This window comes from Gavialis gangeticus, unplaced genomic scaffold (genome assembly GCF_001723915.1).
Source record: "Gavialis gangeticus isolate Ggan-Ray unplaced genomic scaffold, GavGan_comp1, whole genome shotgun sequence".
NCBI classification, from domain to species: Eukaryota; Metazoa; Chordata; order Crocodylia; family Gavialidae; genus Gavialis; species Gavialis gangeticus.
In genome coordinates this window covers 26,347,661-26,367,071 of record NW_017729034.1, presented here as the reverse complement: position 1 = coordinate 26,367,071, position 19,411 = coordinate 26,347,661, and the positions used below count along the sequence as shown (strand labels likewise).

At 46.0% G+C, this 19,411-nt stretch overlaps 1 protein-coding gene across 3 annotated transcripts in view; it reads left to right on the top strand.

The window, feature by feature from the left end:
* DAAM2 (dishevelled associated activator of morphogenesis 2) overlaps nucleotides 1–19,411 on the top strand; it is a 369,263-nt gene that overhangs the window by 124,333 nt on the left and 225,519 nt on the right. The gene's annotated exons all lie outside the window — the stretch shown is intronic.

The window sequence follows — 19,411 nt, the reverse complement described above, 5'->3', positions numbered from 1 at the left end:
TTGTTATATTGTAAAGTGGGTTCCCTTTATGCAAATTCATGTTATGCACCATTTTCCAGGAATGCATATACTGCATAAAGAAAGGGAAACCTGTATCAGATTTGCACAAAGAACTTCTCTGCCTGTGTCCTTAGACCAACACGGCTACAACCTACACACCTAGCAGGTAGATTCACTTGTCTTTATTGGGAAATGAGCTGGTACAGTTACATCTGTGTGTGGCTATCGATAACTGTAACTGGGCAAACCCCCAATGGAGGCAAGGCTTTACTGTGCTGTCTGAGATGTATTGACTCTGAACTCAGTGTTTGGAATGGAAATCTAACTCTTTGTAATGCTATGATGACATGTACTCAGGGATGAAACATTATTCTACTAATTGTCTGGAAAAGAAAATAACAGTTCACGTGGAATGGAATGGATTGGAGTTGGGAAGACATAATTGGAGCATTACCATTTGTTTGTTTTTCTTGGAGATGGGCAATTCTTACAGAATATTCCTTTTCCTCACAGAAGCACTGCAATGCCCTCAGCTGCTTTATTTTGTCTGGAAAATTCAGGCACCCAGGATAATAACAGCAAAATGTTGATTCCCAAATCCCCTGGCAAAATAGTTACATCATGTCTAGAAATACTTGGACAGTGACAGCATGGAAAGATTTAAGATGAATCAAAGAAGATAGAGGCTCTTGGGAACTGGGCTCTGCTCATTCATTCTTCAAAAGGAGATGTTTATTTGCACTAGTGAGAGCTCTGGATTGACAGCCCTAGAGATCTGAATTCCTTTCTCTCCAGTAGGAATACAACATGGGCAGTAGCAGGACTGTCTTCTGTATCATGCCTGGTGTTCCTCGTCTGTGGTGTGGAGGGATTGTGGAATTTTTTTCCTCCATAGCCATGCAATCCCTGGCTTCTCTCCTGAGCTGACTGACGAGGTTGGCATTTAAGATGTGGCCATCTCTTAGCTAGGAACTAGACTTGGTAAGAGAGAACTTTCAGGCATTACTGATATGGGCCAAATTCAAACCAATGACATAAGGCCATTTGGTGTCAAGACCTTGCATGTCATTGTTGTCAGCAGTACGTCTAAGGATTACCAGTCAGCAGTCCTTCTATGAGGATGACCAGTCTTCCAGTAGATAGGAAAGTCATTGGTGAGTCTGTAGATGGCTGATGGAGCCAATCCAAGATCTGCATGTTCTACTGCAGACATGGCAAATAATTCTGGAAGGAAGGAGTTGGATCCTAGTGATGTTGAGTCTCAGCTCTTTCCCTTTTGCATCTCTCTCACCTATCCACCTTCATGGTAAGGCGGGTTTGCTGAAAATGATTAATGCCTTGTCATACACTACACTGAGGGAGATTCATTGTTCGATTTCCCCCCCCGGTATTGATGTTAATATCACATTGTTTCAGATTGGCCTTATAAGTGTCCTTAAATCTCTTCTTTTGTCCACCTGCACAGCAGTGGCCGCTGATAAGTTCAGAGTATTGGACCTATTTTGGGAACAAGTTGTCAGGCATCCTTAGGACATGCTCCATTGGACAGGACTGGTTCCATATAAACATGGCTTAAACTGGGGCAGTGTTTTGCTTGAGCCAAGAATGTTGGCATTCATTCTTCTTTTCTTCCAGTCAATAAGGAGGATATTCCAAAGACTATTGCCAATGGTAACCTTCCAGAGTTTTCACATTTTTGCAATGTCATCCATGTTTCATACCCATATAATGGGGTAGGTCTGACAACAGGCTTTGTACATGAGGTTTGGTTTGGATCCTGATGTCATCAACATGGTAGACCATGATTTTGGAGATGTCCAAAGGCAACCCTGGTTGGTTTTATCTGATGTTGAATATCATCGTCTACTTTTTGGGAAAGCTATCTACTCAGGTAGGGGAAATGGTCAACATCCTCCAAGGATTACCCTCTGATTGTAAAATGTGGAGGAGCAGCTGCCTGGTTTGGGGCAGGTTAGTAAAGTGTCTTGCTTTTTGTGAAGTTGATAGTGTGTCGAAACATTTTATATGCCTCACAGAAGCAGTAAAGAGTGACCTGGAGCTCTTCAAGTGAGTGGGCACAAACTACGTAATTGTCAGCAAACAGCAGATCAGTAATGGAGGTGTTGGGTATCTTGGATTTGAAATGTAACCATTTGATATTAAAGAAATTCCTGTCCCTGTGATACTGGGTGCTGACTTAAGATGGGAGCCCATCAGCAATGATGTGTGAGCTCTGTTGCGTGATTAAGGGACAAAAGGAGTATGTCCTGCCATCACAAGCTTTTGTGGAAGCAGTAGAGCCCTGTGTCTTTTGAACTGTAGTCCTGGAATATGAATGTGTGATGTAACCAGTAATAATGTCTTGCCTTCAATATATGGATTAATCGGAGGATAAACCACCAGGGTTTATGCTTGTGGATGGTGGCAGCAACACTAACTGGACTAGCAGTGGCGGGAGCTGCCATTCTTGCATCCCCTCTAAGTGAGTGCTCAGGGCTGGTGCCCCGGTAACTCACCACTCATGCTACCAGAATTCATTATAGGAAATGGAAGGCTTTGTCTCCTACTCCCAGCCTCCTAAAAGCAGTCATTCCTTTCTTTCCTCTCTTGTAAAATTGCCTGGTTAGGCATCCTGAAAGAGGTAAAAATAAAACTCAAGTGAAACTCAGATCCGCAGATGGCAGGAGAGGCAGCCTAGACCAGTGTTCCCCAGCTGGTTTACTGTGGCACAATGGCGTACCATCAGAAGTGGACAGGTGTGCTACAGAATTTTGCTGTGGCAAAAAGCTACAATGAGCTCATAAGTATGGGGATAGGGAATGCTTTAACAGGTATGCCACAGAAAAAAATGATTAATGTAAGTGTGTCTTAGGCTGGAAAAGGTTGGGACACACTGGCCTAGATCACCTCTAAGGAGAGGCATGACACCTAGAATCGTGAGCACATTGTCCATCTGAAGGCAGCAGAAAGAGAAGTGGAATTTGGGAGACTATTGTGGCACTAAGATGACAGTTTAATCTTGGACAGGCCTAAAAATATCACTTTGGGTACCTGATCATTTGCAACAGTAAAAAAGTCTGGGGGTTGTGGGGTGTTTTTAAGTGATTTGCCTGCTTGAGTAACTTGGTTCTGACTTGTCCCATGGACAGCATTTGTGGAGTCTGTGGGATTCTTTTCTCTTGCTTGGTTTTTGGTAAACAGATTCCCTAAGGGCACTCACTATCTCAGAGACTTGCAAGAGAACAACGACAGTTTGCAACCCAACCCGTCCAGTGAAGTTAGCACTGCTACATACATGGTTAAGAGAACCATTGCATAAATTCCTTTATTTCAAAGCATAGGGATATCCATTTCTAACTGTTATGCAAACTAACTTTGCAGCAAACTTGCGGACACTGCTGAACTCAGCTCCTAACAATTATGTCGGTGTTGGGGTGTGAATCCCAGTGTCCTGGCCAGATTCCAGGCAGGCAATTGACATTCTGCCAATCAACTGTTTCATTATTTGTGTAGCACCATAAGTCTGTATGGCACTGCATGGCAAATTAAAATGGGTTAAATATGTATCTAACTTGCCATCCTGACTGAAGGGTTTACAGCCTGAGGGTTGAGACAATAGTGCGCAACAAAATGAAAACAGCAAATGCAGAGTGCGAGTCAGTTTTGACAGATTGTATCACAGCATATGTGTGTTTTCAGAAGTGCTGTGCCTCTGCCTCCCTTTTTGTTTAAATTATTGATTCTATTTAAAAAGAAACTAGTGGTGAAGGCTAAGGTGCATTTAAATGAGAGCTTGAAGCCATTCCAAGCAGAAAGCAGGTATGAAAGCAAGAAGACTAGAATGAGATGATAGGAAAAAGGAGTCCTGGAAACAAATACGTTGGTGTATGAGTAGGGTGACTAAGGTAAAATCCAGGACACTGCTCCCCCCTCCCACCCAAAGTCAGCAAGGAGAGATGGGAGGGGGGGTGCAGTTCTGGTATTACTGTTCAGGCAGCTAAGGGAGTCAGAGGCCACTGTTCTTCACTTCACAGGTGTTAGCAATTGTGGCGGGCCAGTAGGGGGTGCTCCTGCATTGAGCTGCCCACCTCCCTGCGCCCACCCACCTTCCAGGCTCCAAGTGCCACCCTACGGGTGCCTCACATCTGGCTGACCCCCTTCCTGGAGCACACTCGCTAGCCTGGGGGTAATGTAGCTGCCACCACCCTGAGAAGGGACTGTCTCAGTCCAGTGTCCTCAGGGAAACACAGGCCTAATAATTCTACGGGTACTCGACCCAGTACAGGCACTTGGGTCACTTCCCCAAGTTGGGGGCCAAAAAGGAAAGTCTCCCTTAGTCCCCAGACCTAAGGGGTCTCTTAGGCATAATTTAGACCCACCCTCAATAAGTCTCCCACACCAGTCACAAAGGAGAACTTTATTGATTACAAGGGTAGGGTGAAAATAGGGTACAAGATTAAGCAATATCATAGAAATCCCATAGAGCAAAACAGTCTGGCTGAAGTAGCCTTTTGATCACGCATCCGAGTTACTGCCAGCTAGATATCTAATCAGATCTTGAGTAGCTTACTCACAAGCATTGTCCAGAGGCTGTTGGAGATTCCCTCTGGAGACAGACCATTCCTAGCTCATGAGTTATGGGGGAGAGAGCCAGTTTCAGATGGTAAAGCTCCTCTCTAAGTCTGAGTCCCCCACATGGCTGCTGCCCCCTCCTCCTGGGCAGTCTTAACTTATATAACCCCATGTGACCTCATTCACCTGGTCCAGTGGAGGCCAGCTCCGGTTGGCTGTCGGCCAACCAATTTGAAATACATACTAGTTGCTGGGCAGACTCCAGCCCACCAGGTAGAAGCCCTTCACCCAGGTAGCTGATACCAGTCACGTAGGCAGAGTGAGCAGGTTTCCCCCCCTCCCTCAGGAATGTAGCCAGCTCAGGTTATCTAAAGAGATAGGGTCAAGATGTGACTCCTCTGCTGGGCCCATCCTCATCAAATTGTCACAGCACAGAGATTTTGGGGAGAAACAAAGGTGGCTTCCTGCCACAGCAATCACCTCCCCTTTTCAGGGATATAGCTTGTAACCATGTTGGTTTAAAAAGAAGAGGCAGACAAAACTCTTGTACTAGAGGAGGTATTTTTTTATTAGACCAACTAACTAGTAGCAAAAACAAATTCTTTCTTTGCAAGCTTTCAGGTCCAAACTCCCTTTGTCAGGCAGAGGAGAACTCAAAGATTGTAAAAGTTATCCCAGGTAGAAAAGAAACTTCATCTTGCACAGGGGAAGTAAAGGATGGTAGTGTTCCCCTGGGTTTCAAAGTCCATTTGTGAAAATGTTGCTCTGTGCCTATGCAGATTAGGCAGAGACAAGGCTCCAGCAGGTTTCTTCCCTGAAGATGTCAGGCAGGGAGTTGAATTTTGCTTACTTCCTGTTTAGCAATGAAACTTACATTTCCAAAAAGTTAATTACAATATCTTCCATGTTTCAGGGATATAGCTTGTAGCTGTGTTGATCTAAAAAGCAGAGGCAGACAAAACTCCTGGGCTAGAGGTGATAACTTTTATTAGACCAACTAAATAGTAGCAGAAAAAATTATTTTGTTGCAAGCTTTTGGGTCCAAACACCATTTGTCAGGCAGAGGAGAACTTTTCAATGGTCATTCTGCTAATTAAGCAAATTTTATTTTAGGGCAGTTTTGCTGTCTGCTAGGGCTTCCTATTTCACAGCTTGTGCCACTCCACCTTCCCACCAGACTGTGCCCTGCACCCAGGACACTCGATTTTAATTTGCACTGGCTGACCAGGACTGGCCTCTGAAATGCAGGACTGTCCCAGCCAAACCTGGACATATAGTTACCCTATGTATGAGAACAAAGAATGGGAAGCAGACTCTGAGGAGCTAGGGCAGGGCTGGAAAGCTGTGCATTATTTGGGGAACCTGAAAGTGGAGGAGAAGTTTGCTTTTGTACGGAAAAAGAATGGGGATCAGTAGTGAAATTCAGGAGTGAGAGCTAAACCTACTCTGAATTGGGGCAGAGGAAAATGCTAGTAACAGTGCATGGTATTTACTATGAGATGGAAATGGAAGAATTGGAGTGGCTACCAAGTTGCAGGCTTGGTGGTGATGGTGCTGAGTGGGAAAGGAAAGGAAAATGTAAAAAGAAAAATGATGATTAGTCCTTAGTTATTTTGGGGGGATGGGGGTGGGGTTGATCTTTCTCACTTTTGAAAGCATGCAACCCCATTGGCTCGAGCACTTGTAGTGATGATAGCATTTGATTTGCTACGCCTCAGGTAGTAACAAGATTCACATAAATGTGCACGTGGTAATGTAGGACAGGAACTAAATACATCCTTGCTATAATAACTTCAAAAAGAAAGCTCTCTCTCTCTGAGCCAAATTAGCTCTCTCTAATTGGTATTGGAATCAGTAGAATTGCATGCCTATAAATGAGAGTAGGAGTAGATCTACGATTGAGCTTGCTAATATAGTTGAAGAGAATAGTTTAGTTATACCAGTTTGGCACTGTGCAATAATTATAAAATCAAAATAATCTGTCAGCAGAAATGAGACTCAAGCCCTCAATGAATTGTTCACCCAGCTCTTTCTAGAGCAGAGAAATATTCTCTCCATTTGATAGATAAGGAAGCCAAGGGATTGTGGGATGCCTAAAGTCGCAGAGAATCCTTAGCAGACCTGGGGGGAGAACACCTAGTCCCTTACTATAACCATTATATCATCCATCCCTTGCCATTTTCATGTTTGTAAATTTTAGTGTATTTAAGATGTGGTTTTTTTTTATGGGTGCATTCTGGATTGATGGTAAAGTGAAATAGCAAATGAGAAAGTAGCTTGTTCCTTGTTGTGGGCTGAGAGAGATTTCCTTGACTCACTCTTTAGAAGGGGTGGCCTCTAACAACTTTTGGTAGCTAGAAACCAGCTCCCCAATGAAGAATGGGTACAAAAAATTACAAGAAGCCTCTCTTGAAGATCTGGTGCCTGATACTGCCGGATGATGACTTCATGATGTCCAGGCACCAGATGCACAGCTTCTTTTTGGAATTAAACTCAGTCAAAATTTGATAGACACAGTCTGCAATATTAATATTTTAAGTCTGCTCATCCCCCAGGTGACCTTGCATAAAATTCCCAAGAGTGTGAATAATGGAAAAAGCGATCTGTGCGGCCGGACCTAAGTTAGAGGTGCTAGGGTAGCTCTGGAATACTCACCTTCTCTGCCTTGATGGAAAGCGTCAGCAATGGAAAATGGTTGAAGAGAATAATGAGGAATGAGCTTGCCTTGTGATGGAGCCACACAGACATGTTGAGCAGAGCTGGCCTAAGAGCTTGGCCTGACTGGCTGGATTTTGTATTCTGCCTTCAACCAGTATTTGCCTTTTCTTTGATGTATAACAGGAAGGGGCATTGGCGACTGCTGCCACCTGAGTTGGGGGGGCATATGCCCCCACAAGAGCCAGTCAGCGACCAGGGAGGCGGTGTTGCTTCCCCGCCAATCTCGCTTACCAGGAAGTGGCCGTGGTGCTCCCAGAAGTGGCCACAGCCCTTCATCTGGCACTCCCATTCCCTGGCCGGTGCTCGCAGGAGGGGTACCGATGCTCCCACCTGCCCGCCCTGCCTGTCGCGTAAGTGGGGAGCATGGTCTGTCGGGGGGTGCACAAGCACTTTTGGGGGGGGGGGTTGTACATGCATCCCTGTGCACCCCCTACGTGTTGCCACTGGGGAGGGGAGATCAATGATTCCACTTAGAATGCTGTACTTTTGAAGCACTATGTTATTCTTTGTGAACAAGATTTAGTTAAAGTGCCCCCACCATAGTACGCTGAATACACAAGACGCTGCAGGCGTTTTACTTAGAACGGCTCTTGCTAATGTTGCATGGCACTCCACAGTATCCAGGAAAGGATCTCAAAGGGAATCACTGAGTTGGACTGACAGCTAAAGAGAACATCTAGGGTCTATCAGGGTCCCATAGCTAAATAAATAATTTCCTTTATGTTGATCTCAGTTATGTTTGTTCTTTACCCTGAGGGACAGAACAGTGGGGTTAAAAGCCATGGGACTGAGCTGCTTGCAAATGACAATTGCTGAGATAGCACATTGCTTTAATCAGTTAGTACAGGCAGTTCAGGACACTTGTGTGTGTGGAATACAGTTTCTGAGGACGAGGAGGGGATCCTCCCTACCCTGACTCCCAGGAAGAGGACAGCAAATTTTAGAGACTGTACTAGAAAGAGGGCTCTTGTGGGCAGTTAGAGTAGATCTTATCACATGTGGCTAAATCATCTGATAAGACTAGTAGAAATTGCATTAGGGTAATTGTATTTGGTCACTGGGCCAAATGGATTAGAACTGAACATGTACTCCCTGTCAGAGGAAGCAGACATCATTATAATTACTTCTTGGGCAAAGAACCACGTCTTGGGTCCTGACCTGAGCTGAACCACTGACTTTGCTGGGGGTCAGGAAGTGGGAGAAGGAGAGAGCATGTGTTAAGGAAGGGTTGTAAAACTGGCTGTTCAAATGACAGCGAGCTGTTACGTATTGTAGAAAAGGCCAGGATTCCACAGCCAAGAACAGTTGGGGGTGTATGTGTGATATTGTGACTCCTCCAGGGAGAAATTTCCCACTGTTTTTGCTATACTTGTTCAGAAAATTAGTACCAGATGTTTATATTTATACCACCTTCTGTATGAGATTTTAATGATTCTGCATGCCCCGTCTGCCTGTTTCTATCATTTTTTGACCAAATTTGGCCTCTGAAAAGCTAAAAGAAAAATAAGATGGAGGAGAAAACAATGTTTTTAATTAGTAGGGATATTCTTGAAATTTCTTCTGGAAAATTTAAAAAAATCACAAACATTTTTGATTATTATTTGAAAGGTAATTTTTTTTCAACGAGAAAATAATTTAAAAGCTTAACCAGTACTAATTATTCATAAGCAATAAACTTTTGTTACTCTCCTGCCATAGGCTTCGTTTTTAGACTAACAGTGCCCTTATTGTAATACATTAGTTGCTCCTTTATTCTGTTTTATAAAATACTTGATTTACAGAGTGGAATGCAGATCCTCAGTGGTCTGTATTTTTAAATGCTCAAGATTAATCTTTTCTAAATAAAGTTAGAGTATATAACAATATATAGGTGACATTTGGCCACTTCAAAGTCAGTATAGAATGACATCATGGTTGTTTGTCATGTACTTAAATGCCAGTGTTAAGATAGAGTTTCTAAAGTTTTTACTACTGAGTATAGGATAACGGTGTTATTCATGTGAGCTCTCCAGGTTTTCACTTACAAATGGCAATAAAAGCTGAATTTATTCATTCATTCATTTGAGTAGCCTCAACATACCTCCACATGAACTAGTCTATGGGCATGTGTAGATGAAACAGGGGCCCTAAATTGAAGCGGTGGGTTTTAAAAAAAACTGCTTCAATTTAGGGCTGATATGAACCCCTGTGTCTTGCACACACCCCGCTGACTTACCTGCCTCTCCAGTGGGGAGGGGAGGGTGAGTTGCCAGCAGGCGGAGCAGTCCCTGGGCTGTGGTGGGGCCTGGTGCTTTCCTCCGTGGCTGTGGCGCCTCCCCCCAGGTGGCACTTGCCCGCAGGCACCTGGCTCAGGCAGTCCCAGGGGGCACCACAGCCTTGGAGGAAAGCACCGGACCCCTGCGCAGCTCAGGCAGGCCCCAGGGGGGATCAGGCTTGCCACTTTTTTTTTCCTGGGTGGAGCTGATTTCCCAGGCTGCTGCCAGGCTGCCTGCAGGGCTTTCTGCAGAGCCGTGGAGCTGCACAGAGCCCGGTGCTTTGCTCTGTGGCTGTAGGGGTACCAAGCTAAAACTCCTCAAAGGAGTTGTTTAGTTTGTTGCGACCCAAGTTATTTAAGGCGCATTATACTGCTGAATTTCCTGGAATTAATGTGCAATATGCTGCCGAGGCATGCAAACACCGACACCATTTTCCAGCAGAAAATAGGTGAGGCTGTGTTCCCCCAGGCACCACCTGGGATAACAAGGAATAATGGCCACAAATTGATTGAGAGCGGGTTCAGGCTTGATATCAGGAGGCATTACTTCACGGTTAGGGCTGCCAGGCTCTGGAATGGGCTCCCAAGGGAGGTGGTGCTCTCCCTTACCTTGGGGGTCTTCAAGAGGAGGTTGGATAGATAGCTGGCTGGGGTATTATGATCCCAGTACTCGTTCCTGCCTAGGGCAGGGGGTCGGACTTGATGATCTGTTCAGGTCCCTTCTGACCCTAGAAACTACTATGAAACCATGAAAGTGGTGCAAAAGTATTTAGCCTGCTTTAAAGTGTTGTGCACACACGGCTCTCATTTTGTCTGCACACAGCCTATATGCACCCGTAGAACAGGCATCAACTAGTTTATTTAGTCAACCATCTCAGCAAAGGCAGCTTATAGACTGTCTGTCTGACATTTCATCTCTTAAGGGTGGTCACTCTAGATTGGAGACTGATACATCAGTACAGTTCAACACCTCAGCTGCCTGTCTAGCACTTTTCACTAGCATAAATTCACTTGCTGAAGATTCCATTTTTTATGAGAGCTAAAACTGAGGTCCTGACCATGGCTAATAATTAAAGATATCACTGTACTGTAGTATCATCCCTAACAAATTTTCATGTGAGTTATTGCACCTTCTTGTACCTGGTATTGCTGTAATTTGGTGGTTGGAGAAGAGATCCCGAGCTATCAGGCCAAATTGCTATTTGCAGTTACACCAGTGCCAATAGAATTACCTATTGTACTCCAGTGGAGACCATCAGAATTTGCAGGGGTGGATCCAGGATTTGGCAAGGGGGGTTGGGTGTGGGTGTGTGGGAGCAGCAACCCATGTGACAGGGGTGACTGCACCTCACTCCAGCCTCCACCCCCTCACCAGTCCCCAAAACATATAAGAATCCCATCCCCTTCCCCTCTGTGCTCAAAGGCATGTCCTGTCTCTTACCTCTTCCTCTGCTTACTGCTGCTGCCTTCCCTGCAGTCCTAGAGAAGCTACAGAGGGGCTGTGTGCAGGCTGGGCTCAGCTGGGAACAGTAATGGGATAGCAGTAAGGGGAGGGGTTGAGGTGTTCTCCTTCCCCCACCTGCTTTGGGGGCACTGGGCAGGGTGGGGGAACCCACCCCTTTGCCCATCCCCACTGCTGCCACTGTCAGTGTTCCCAGCTGAGCCCAGTCCCCACACAGCCCAAAAGCAGGGTTCAGCTGCAGAACTGCACCCCCTCTGGACCCGCCCCTGAGATTTTGCCTCATAGTCTGGAGTTCCTTCAAGATGATGCTATATTAGTGCAATTGTCATTATAAGCATAGAGAGAGGCAGTTATATCAGGCAGGGTAATTTTGCACTTTATAGGCTAATTAAACTGGAAATGCATAAGCCTTCATAAGCAGCAGCTTCATCAGAAGCTAATAGCTGCACCATGAATGCCACATGCCCCTGGAGGCTGGGGGGGCACAGCAAGCTCCCGCAGGTGGTGGTAGCGCTGTCAGTGGTAGGAGCGTGGCTGTGGCAAGCGGGGAGCTCCTGCAGGCAGCTGTGGCACTGTTGGCAGTGGAAGGAGGGGGTGGCAAGTGCTGACCAGTGGTCTGCGATCACCCGCAGATGCTGCTGGCAGTCATGGACTGCCCGCAGACTGGCAGTGGGCAGCGGTGGGGGTGGTAAGCAGTGACCGCCCACAGGTGCCGCTGGCAGTTTCGGCAGTGCCTTTTCCCAGGGGGTGCACTGCCGCGCTCAGGACGTGCACGTGAACCTCCTGTGCATCGTCAATGGCTGCACCTATGGCCAGGCAGTTATGTAGAGCATCAGGAAGGAGCAGTGTGGAACAGAGTGGAAAAGATTAGCCTCTTTTTGAGATTTTTTTCTGTGAAAACTTGATAACTTCCAGCTTGTCAGCTACAGAGACAAAGAAATAACTGCTTATCCCCTCCACTTCCCTACAAAGCCACAGTCCACAAGATGGTGCAGTGTGTGAGAGCACTTTGCCTTCTCCAAGGTCATGGTTCAAGACTGGATTCCAGTCTTGGGTCACCCTTGGCATATTCCAATGAGATTCCTGTGTCCTTATGAATGTACCTTGGAAGCCAGCGTTAACCTTCACTGGCTTTGTTGAGCACCCCTTGGACATATGGCCCCTTATAGCCTTAGCAAAGACAACATAGGAATGTGGTCATTTCAAAAGAGCAATGCATTGGCACTCACTCTCTGGGTCTTGTCCCTTTCCTCTCAGCTGCGTGCAAGAAACAGCTGCTAGTCTCACTTTTGGATGTGGGAGGCAGCGTTAGAGAGGTTAATCCAGGTCACAGAGCAGGGGCAAGCAAGCCCTGCCAAGCACATAAGTGCCACAGGCCAGTTGTATGTTGTGGGTGTGTTTTATTTATTTTCTTTGCAGAAGCTGGCATGCTTGGATTTCTACACAGAATATCCCTTCCAGTGCTATTGGCTTGACATGCCATGTTGGCTCCAATGTGAGACCGCTGCCACAAGTTGCTTTTCTAGCACCTGTTGTTGGTCTCCCCATCTGCACAGAGCAGCCTTGTTCTGGCAAACGGACAAGCCAGAGCATCCTGGGGCAGGTTAAGGTACTCTCAGGGTGGCAGCCTCCATGACAGAGCTATGCTGTACTGATGCAGCATCCCTAGGACTCAGTTCACCTGCTGCCTTTCCCTTTGCTCCCTGTCTTGTGCCCCCAGGAGCCAGACTTTGCAGAGGGCTTTACTTATTTACTCTCAGAATATTGTTTATTCTTCAGATTAAGTGGAAAAAATGAAGCCCTTTAAAAATAACACAAATAAACCCCTGAGCTGTCAAACAATAAGTCCCTTAAAAGGACAAAATATGCAGCTTTTCTGTGGCCTGCACAGCTCCCTCCTTTCAAACCACTGGCAGGAGACTTCCTGTTTGAATGGGCTGCTCACAATCGGTGTTGTGTTTTGAGGCCAGTCACTTCCCGTCCCCTCTTTCTTAGGCTCCCTCCACCACGCTCCTCCCTGATACCCAAAGCTCTTCACACCTGGCTCCTGTCAAGACTGGATCTGGCAGTTAAAATATACACTAGAAAGAGTGTGTTCATTGTGAACAACTCCTCCACTCCCCAGCAAAAGGACAATCCCTTGGTTCATAAAACAGCCCCAAAGTAGTTTTGTGCTTTGAACAAAAAACAGTGAGGCTGAAGTTGTGCTGCTGTGTTCTTGCTGCCCTTGAAGAGCTCAGCTGGGCTCTAACCTGTTGCCTACTAGGTTGCAAAGCATGGATTTCTGCTACCTTGGTTCATTATGGGTTTTCTTTTTTATTCTGTGTGATCCTTCCACTTCCTGTAGATGATTTCTTCCCCTCCCCCGACTCTTTTCAGGATTGGCTTTATGGTTTTGAGTTTCCTTCTCTCCAATACTCCAGGCCATAGCAGTGAGAGAGAGAGAAACCGAGCCAGAGATTGTTTTCTACCCTGTTTGTGGCACTTCACTGATACACTTCACAGTCAGTCAGATGTATCTCATGTGAAGAATTCCCATTTGAGTTAATTACTTTCCCATCAGTATATCTTGGGCCCCCTCTATCCATGTGTATCATGCAATTACTGGGTTAATTGCACAATTAATTTAGACTGGTTACACATATAAATGAACTATCGTTCCATGAAAAGGTCCATTTAGCTATAAAGTTAGAAGTGCAAAATGCATACTAACTTTTATAGATGGTTTCTATCTAGCTTTATTTTGCATGTGTAGCATAGCTATGCCCCTGCAGTTGTAACCCCTGTTAGTTGACAGGGCTCCCATCCGCAGGAGTCTACTATATACTGCAGCTGCTGGGAGTCCCATCAGCTGGGGGGACTCCTCATCTACAGCAGCATCCCATGGGCTGCCACAGGTCTCATCAGCTAACAAGACTCCTATCCACACAGTGGGAGTCAGTGCAGGGGGAGCTTTGGATCATGATGCTGGGATCTCCCTACAGCAGCAATAAGGTATGATAGGATTTGATGCTGGATCCCACAATCGCATCTCCTGCCAGGCACACGTCATGGCAGGTGGCATGATTGTGCAGAGCACATGTTGGATCCTATCTTGCTTTTACCTGAATATCTAGAGGGGCCCTTATTTATCAAGGTGCAATGAAAATCTTTTTCTTTAGAAGTAGAAGGGATGAAACTGCAGAAGAAATGTTTCTGATGATGTTCCAGACTGAACCACTGCATATCCTAACACAAAGTTCAAAGCTTCTGTGAGGTTTCTCTCCAACAGCAGTTTTCAGCTAGTGTGAAACAAAGATTCCACCCCCCCCGCCCCCCATTATCGCATCTTTTATCACAATGACTGCAAATCTTCCCCTCCCCTCCTACCCCCTGCAGAGTGTGTGCAAGTTTAGAGAAGGAAACATGTTATTCCTTAATAGGAGTGACAAAGTCTTCTGAAAACGCATGAAAATGTCCAAAACGAAAATTCCATCATTGCCGAGCTCGGTGCTTGCTCTTTCCATCTCTGCTTGAAACTCTCAAAGGACTTTGAAGGGGGGATTTTAATTACAAGGTTTTGCTGGTGGAGCTGTGTGCAACTCGCTGCTTTAGATTTGATCAGCCCTCTTCTTTTAATTCACATGGATTTGCATCCCCTGAGTTTCACTTTGCATTTGTGGTTTGAATGAAACCCAGACATCTGGGGAGATCAGGGAAGGGAGGCAGAATTAAACTGAAACCTCCAACTTCAACCTCATTTCTTGTTAATATTTTAAGCCAATCCTTGGCATGCTTGGAGGGTTTTCAGACCTTTGGAAGTCTTTTGGAAAATGTAGACTGAAGTTTGAGTTTCTTGTACAAAACCCAGTATTGGGAGGAGTGCATCAAGTGTGGGTTTGGATTCTGTAATGAAGTTCAGCACAGCTTAATTTACTGATTCAAGAGTCTCACAAGCAACTTTTTCATTTCACCCGTGAACTAGCACTCCAAGCTTATCCAATCACACTTAGCTAAAGAGTGGGAAACCAAAGGCTGAAACTCAAGGGCAGCAGGCAGAAAACCAGGTTAATGACTACATTATCATGAGGTTCTACTTGACCAATATTTGGGGTACTAAGTGTTTTCTGTTGCACTAGGTCACAAATTGGCTCATGCCGCTTTTTCTTTGCCTCTCTCTGGATCACTTTCAAACATCAAGGAAAGTTTGCGAGGAAGGAAAAGTTAGCTTTGAATGCTCCTGTTAACACAGCACTTTGTTGAGCAACTGTAACCTGTTGCCCATCTTATTCTCTGATAAGTATGACTTGTTTTCTGTTATCTTAAATCCATTGTTTCTGGAAACAGCATACATGATAAGGTTGACAAGCTCATAAGCTAAGAGAACCTGCCTGATTTAGCTCCAGGGTTGTCCCTGACATGGGAATGGCGGAGCGTTCTCTCATGGGAAATAGACCTACACAGGGCTCTTCCTTCTTCACTGTCTTATACGGTGGGAGACAGAGATCTTCTCTTGGATAAGAAAAGATTTACGGGTTTAGGTCTTCTACCGTAGATCCTTTACATCGCTCTGGCCGTGTCTACACAAGATGTCTACACAGTAGTATTAGGCTACTGCACAGTCAGAGTCACAAAAAAGGAGTGCATTGGCATTTAGTATACAAGTACTAAATGACTGCACAGTCAGCGTCTTATGTAGATACAGTCACTGTCAAGGTAAACATGCCTTAACCCAGTCCCATAGAATGTTTATATACTCATTAAGGCCAGTTATTAGGCTACCATGGTGGAAAAGCTGTTGTGCTGTTCCATGTTTAAGCGCTTCAAACTGGTAGTCAAGACATGGATCCAGCACCTGGTGTGTATTTTGGCCTGTATAACAGTACTCAGCATCAAAGTGGTTAAACCAGTCATTGCTTCCCAAATTCTGGCATGTGCAACACCTGGTGTCTGCAGTTTATGTGTTTTGGTGGCTTATTCTCCCTTAACAATAAACACATGTTCTGGGCCCTTGCATGCTGTTGGGTCCTATCTCTCATTTCAGTGCTCTATCCCAGAGCAGATTTTGAAGCCGCTCCAAACCTCAGCATCACTCATGAGCACCATTTCAGGTTAGAACGCACACAGTGGAATAGGAGGCAAAGCACAGTGGCTGGCATTACACAGGGATTAGTCCAGTAAACTGGCTTGCTAGACAAAACACAGAATTCTCTAGTGAGCCAATAGTGGTCAGAGCTTAATTCCATTATATGAGCAGTGCAAAGGCTGCCAACTTTTCCTGCAGAATATTTCATTGGGCTCAGTTTTTGTGATGGGGCACATGACTCTAAATTACCTAAGGTGCCTATACTGGATCTGGGAGCAAATTCTGGCAATGAATAAAAAACAATGTTATTCAAAGTTGCAAAACTTTTATGATCCTTGTTTTCTCCTGGGCAGCCCCTTAAGTTGCCAAACCCATATTTCTGGGGTCACAAAGGTAGAGAGGATAGATCCCAAACACTGTGCTAACTAGCTAGCTGGAATTTTCTGCTCTTTGCTGTCATGAAATGCTTTTTCTCTTTACCTCTTACACCACATGGGTTTAATGAGGCAGGGACCCCAGTAAGCTAGCAGGTAGAAGATGGTATAGTATGTGAAGCTAAACCAGGGGTAGGCAAAATGGCAGATCCAGCTGGTGGTTGGACTCTATTTCCCAGCAGCAACTGCCTGTGTGGCTTCCAGTGGGTCTCCCTGGAGTCCTCTGCAGGCTGGATTCAGCCTGTGGGCTGGACTTCACCTACCCATGATCTAAATGTATATATGGCTCCAGACAGAAGGGGAAATTAAAATAGAATGTTATTTCCTAGGCCCACAAACAGCTGACTGTATATTGGCAAGATCCGTAAGAACCATGTCTAGCTTTGAAATATGAAACAGCTCTCAAGTGTAATAGGGTGAAGCAGACCCTTCAGTTTTCAATGTGTAAAGTTCCCATTTAACTTGCTGAAATGCTGATGGAGATCCACTAACCTACTTAAAACTATTCCACGTCCTCCCCTGCCTCATTTGAGTGTTACTTATCCTCACTTGTTTTTTCATTGAGAGAATACAGTTCTTGTGGGACTTACTAAATTGATGGCCCTAGAGCCACAAAGACTGAAGCCCTCTGACTATTCCCACAGCACCAGCACTGAGCATTGTTCACACACTAACATGCACCAGCACTGTGAGCATTGTTCACACACTAACATGCAAGTCCTGACTAACAGGGAGCATTTTTAAAGGGAAAATAAAACATTTTTATAAGAAAAATTACTTTTGGAGAAAGATTGGGACGTTTTTAAAAACATAAATCTCAGAATTTTTTTGACAAAATAAAAAGTTGGGCTGAAACATTTAGAACAGTTCCAATTCCAGTGTTGGAGTGCTTTGCTGTGTTTGCCATTAACAATTACCATAGCGGTATGATATCAAACTGTAGCCCTATCTAGGGTGACCACCTTTTCAAAATGGAAAGGTGGGACACATGCTTGTCCCCCTCACTGCTGCTGGCAGCACAGGCAGAGCAGAGCTGAGTGGAGCAGGAGTGGGGGTGGACGCAGGCTGCCCAGTGTGGGCTCAGGGTTTAGTGCCCTGCTGCCCTTTCCCCCAGGTGCCCTGTACCAGCCACGCATCCCCTGCCTGCATGGCAGCAGTGGGGGGCACAACTCCATGCCACTGCCCCTGCTGCTGCCAGGCTGGCAGGGGGTACCTCGCCATGGCGGTGTGGCCAGTGTGGGGCTCCAAGGGAAAGGGCAGCAGGGCAGGAAGCCCTGAGGCTGCAGTGTGCAGCCTGCATCTCCCCTGCCTCGCGCACAAATCTGGGGAACACGTCCCCTTCATGCCCTCCCCCACACCAGGATTGTGTGTAGTGGCAGGGAGCTGTCCTTGTCCCCCTACCTCCTGGATGAGCTGCCCATGAACCTGTGCTGCTCTACGCTCTGACCTCAGGCCCCATGTACTGCCCTGCCTGGGCAGCACCCCCAGCCCCTGTCCCACTCCTTACCACAGTGTGGGGACCTCAGTCTGCACCCCCTCCCTCTTACCCCCCCACCCCAGTCTCATCTGCAGGGAGCTGCTCTCCACACTGCCTGGCTGTCTTGCTTGCCATGTGCATATGTGTAGGCACGCACATGCATGTGGCACACCAAGTCCCCAAGCAGCCCCTTGCAGGCTGGAACGCTGTCAGCCTGCAAGGGGTAACCCACTGTTTCCTGTGTTTCTGTGGTGAACAGAAAACCCAGATCCCTGCACAATACCAGGAATCTGGGAAAAATGCTGTCCTGAAGTCATGCAGCCTGGGACCAGGACTTGATGTTCCCATTCTGGGACTGACCTGCCCAACTAGGGAGGGGTGGTCACCCTACTTCCATCCAGCTTTCCTTCATCACAAGTGATACAAGTAGCTGTCTTCAAACAATGATTCCCCTGGAGACCTATAGCCCGGTCTCTTCAGGATGTTTAAGGCTTCCAGAAGTGTTTTTATTAATCAAAGTAAATGGAATCCACCTTCTTGTCTATTACTAGGTTGGCCATCAGGGTACCTCAAGAATAGAGGACAGTTGTATTTAGTGCAACTGTCCCCACCACCATGAACACTGTGTGCCTCCTGAGGCGGGGGCAAGTTCCCGCAGGCGGTAGTGGTGATGTTGGCAATGGGGACATGGTGCTAGCAAGTGGAGAGCTCCCACTGGCAGCCGCGGCGGTGTTGGTGGTGGGCCAAGCAGAGAGCTCCCGCAGGCAGCCACAACAGTGTCAGCGGCAGGGGCGGGCTGAGCGGGGAGCTCCTGCAGGTAGCCGCAGCGGTGTTGGTGGTCAGGGGTGGATGCCGAGCGGTAAAAAATAGAAGACATAAATGCGTCTAGTTTCATATCAACAGAGGACCAGAATACTGGGCTGTCCTCTATAAAACTGGATGAATGGTCACCCTATCTGGTAATGATTTGCAAACCTGTAATTTCAGCTGCATGCTTTATGTGCCTGTCCTACTCTGTTGCATTGTATTGTGTTTTACTTATGTCTGTTCATACTGGGATATCTTCATGCCCTTGGGTGCTGTAAGGTAGGTGGCTATCTTTTATGTGTGGGTGAGGGGGTAGCTGTATGTACCTGTTTGATTGGAGTGGGGGAAAGGGGTTGTCCAAAGGACTCATCACTGGTTTAACCTATTTTCCATTCCAGTAAATATTAAAACTGTCATTGACTTCAGTAAGTGCAGACCTTAAGACAATGCTAAGGATTTCTGAAAACTCCACCCAAGGTTTATGAAACATTTGTAGAAACTCTGGGGTCAGACATGCTATATGGCAATGCAAGATGATGATGACAACATGATCTGAGTTTGATCCACCTCTCCAGCCAGGTGGCTCACTCTCTCTTTTTTTTTTTTTTTTTTTTTTTTAACC